Raw genomic sequence first — 4,055 nt, forward strand, 5'->3', positions numbered from 1 at the left:
CTCACATCCCTAATCCCAGCCTCAAATGTCAAGTGTGTCTCTTTGACCCATTCGTAAACTTCTAGTCCTGTGGTGTGCCTACTGTGTGCTAGAAACACACCAGATAGTAATGTCTTTCATAGCAAGTTGGGGAGACAAAATATTATTTGGCTTCATTTCACAGTCAGGGAAAGCGTTCCCTAAGCGCAGGCTGAGGGCTCAGGAAGGTAGAACCTAAGTTCTACCCAGCCTCGGGGAGTACCTATCCCTGCCCACACATGATCCTGCTTTAAGTCTCTTCAGGCCTATCCCTTGTCTTTAGAGAGGGGGGAAGCTTTTACGAGTTATTGTTACTTTGTTTTTAATAGACTGGAAGGAGAAAGTGAAGCTGAGAGAATAGTTTGCAGAGGAGTCCAGGAAGTAGGTCCCTCTGCCCAACCTTCCAGGACTTCCCTGGAGGAGTCGTCCTGGAGCCCAGGGTCCTCCCAGAGGGAGATTCCAAGATGCTCTGGTTCATTCGTTTGAAATAGCAGCTCAATCTTGCTTTTTGTCTCTGATATTTATTTTTGGTATATGTATGAATGCTTTGCCTTGATCTATGTCTGTGCACTGTGGGCAGAAAGCCGTTGATGGTTACAGATGGTTGTGAGCCACCCTGAGGGTTCTAGAAACTGAACACAGGTCCTCGGGAAGAAAGTAAAGTACCCTTATAGGCTGAGCCATTGCACATGGTATAAGCTCAGTCTTAAAGCCACGACAGGACACGGCTATGTCTTCACCATGAGAGGCTGCCCCTGTTCCAGTACCAGCATTTTCCTCAGCGAATCTTTGGCCTGGGAAGGTCTGGCTGAGCTTTGACGCCTGTAAAACCAAAGGAGAAACTCTAACTAATCTTGCTGGGAAGGGTGCTAAGGAGGTGGACTGCACGTGGGTGGTCAGCCCAGGCCCACTCACCTCAGATGCTGGAACAATGAGTAACCTCCATGTTGCACAAAGAAACAAACTGAAAGAAACCCCCAAGGCAATTTTTTTTTTCCCCAAAAAGGTTGGGCCTTGACCCAAACTAGAGCAGGGAATTCATCTGTTCTTATTCTAACCCAGGTGCTAACTGTGTCTTTTCCCCATGGGCCCGGGTCCAACCTCACAGTCTTTCAAGACTGGCTAGTTTTAAAAGAATCTTGGCAAAGGAAAGGAAGTGGGTTCAGCTGCACCCGGGCTGTACGGTTCTGGGAAGGGGGTTGGAGGGATGCTTTGCGAAAACAAAAGGTGGGGGAGATTTACAAAAATACTTTACAAGTTGGAGGGATTTAAAGATTTGAATTCCTTTGCATAAAAGTTTCTACAAGGTGCGTGTGGTTTTGGTTGGAAGGTGGCAGGTTGTGGAATATTGGCCCCTAGCAGGCTACCTTTTATAGAAAAATATTAAAAGAGCATTTTTTTTTTCCATGGGGCCAATGGAGATCGCTATGGCTACGCCCTCCTTCCAGCAATTCATTCCATCAAACTCTGTGAGAGCCGGGGACTTTGGCAAAGGAATCCAATGGTGTAGATCTTGTCTTGCAGAGGTCTTGCAGGAGATCTGGCTTGTCCACCCATGGGAAATGTCTCGACCATTGATTTTCTTGGAAATAAGGCAGCTTTTAATTTAGTTTTTACGTGTGTGTGTGTGTGTGTGTGTGTGTGTGTGTGTGTACACATGTATGTACGTGTGTTTCAGACTCAGGACAAGAGGCTGAGGTGCCTGCTTAACATTGCAAAATTCTCCTAGCATCCCTCAGTCCCTACTGGGTATGGTGGGCATACCCCTGCCTTCTACCCTGAACTCTCCAACCCCTCCCCCAGAGGCTCTTCCGTATACAATGCACATACATTTTAGTTACCTGCTCTGCCCTCCTTTTGTACCTTGGTCCTCTTGGCTGCTCCTTTTGGTTGCCCCTCCCTTCTCCCCAATAGTTCAAGGTCATGACCATTCTGGATTCTCCCTGATATGTCTGCCTCCGGCTATTTTTCTCCCACGCATCTATATAAACGGTTTCCTACCTAGGAACATCTTGTTCTTTCTTTTCCTTTTTGTTGGCTTATTTTTCATTCAGGTCACATGCGCGTGAGGGTAGGTCAGAAAATGACTTGCAAGAGTTGATTCTCCTTCCATATGGGTCCCAGCATTAAACTGAGGTCCTCAGGCCTGATTGACAGCCAGTTCCTTAGGACGGAGCCGTCCCACAGGCCATTGATGTTTAATGCTAAGTATGAGTGGGGTTCCGGGGGAGGCCAGCAGGGGGCGTCAGATCTTCCGCAGTTGGAGTTGTCGGTGGTGGTAAGATGTTTCACGTGGGTGCTGGAAACCAAGCTCAGGTCCCCTGGAAGAGCAGTTCCTGCCCTTAACCACGGAGCCATCTCTCCAGCCCATGAGGTAGCTTTTACACAGCGGAGGAGGTTAAACGGTAGCAATAAATTCAGTGAGTTGGAAAACAATCATCCTTCCCTCCTCCCTGACCTCCCGTTGACCTGTCTGGGGTGACAACAACGACCACCGTCTACTGGGTGCTAGAGTGTGACCTTACTGTGTTGACCCATCATAGTAAAAAAAAAATGAGATGGGTTTCCTTCCTGGTGTCTGGGCCTACCTGCAAGGCATACGGTTTAGTGCACGAGGCTGTGTGGTCTCAATCGAAGTCTTCGCCTCAGTGTGGTTCCTCTGCAAAATGGGACCGCTGAGGGCAAGGTCATAACAGGGCCTCAAGGAGTGCAGAGCAGTTGAGCGTGTGTATGTGGGGGGAAGGAAGGGGAATCTTGCTTATTGGATTCTTGGAGGGAGAGAGGGAGGGAGGGAGGAGTCTGTTATCATTAACGTCCATTTTGCAGCCCAACAGACTGATGGCTTGCCTGTGGACAGGCCCTTCTTGGGTAAGGCAGGTAGGAGAGGGAAGAGCTCTGGAAGGAACATGGGCTGCGCCATTAGCACTCACGGTGGCTTTCGGGTGACGGGGCTGCCGAGAGAATCGAGGACACATTTTAAATCTGAATTTCAGGTATCCCTTGTGCAGTACCAGTATCTCACTCCCGGTATTTGGGGCACACCTATACTAACGTGTATGTCTTAGTTAAAGTTTAAAATTACCTACGTGGCTGGTATTTGCCCGCCCTGGTACCTCTGCATGTGCTGAGAACTTGGCTGTGAGGTCAGAGCCACTGCCGGGATGGGCGCATTCTGTCCAGAGGGAGTGGGGCAGTGTCAAGATGGTGTTAAGTGAGGGTGGGAGAGGCCCTCTGCCAGGGGTGGTGTGCTCCTCACCACCAGGCTAGGGGACACAAATCGGAGAAAGCGCTGCCTCCCTCCTTCTCTTTGTCAGGTACCCGGAGTTGACACCTCTCTGTGCAGTACCCGAACCACATTCGTAGCCTTTCTTTTCCCTTTTTCCTTTTTTTAAAAAATGGGTCTGTGTTGCCCTGGATGGCCTGGAACATGCAATCCTTCTGCCTCAGCCTCCCAAGTAACTATGCCATCAGGCCTGGCTAGTTCATTTGTTCGACAACAAAGTGCCCTCCCAGGCTATGCTGGGCTCTGTGTGGCCCACTGGGATCACAGATGTGGCAGCTGGGCTGGAGCCCAAGGGGTACAGACGTGGAGAGGTCCTCTTGCTCCAGAGGCCAGGTGGGAGCCATCTTGTGGGGTATATATTCTTGGAGGTGAGGCAGACCAGACTGTGCGTGTATGAACACATACGTATCTGCTGGTAACTCAGAGACAGATGCAAATGGGAGCTCAGACAGCAGAAGGACTGTGGCCAGGAAGTTGGGGCAGACAGCCTTTCTGGGAAGGCGAGCCAGGTGCAAGTGACACAGAGGCAGGGAATGCCAGGGTTAAAGAGCTGTGGGTGGTATTGGAGCTAAGGGCACTCTTGGTCTCAGGAAGTCTGGAGTTGGGGATCTATTTCCCAATCCAGCTACGGTCACGGGATTATGAAATGGTTTTGTGTCCCCAGGCAACTGCCGGGACAGGCCTTTCAGGGACTCCAGACAGCATGGCCCTGTGCCCTACCCCTGAGCTGGATCTGCTCCAGAGGAACATGCAG

The sequence above is a fragment of the Rattus norvegicus genome, chromosome 3, assembly GCF_021556685.1.
Source record: "Rattus norvegicus strain SHRSP/BbbUtx chromosome 3, alternate assembly SHRSP_T2T, whole genome shotgun sequence".
Classification (NCBI taxonomy): domain Eukaryota; kingdom Metazoa; phylum Chordata; class Mammalia; order Rodentia; family Muridae; genus Rattus; species Rattus norvegicus.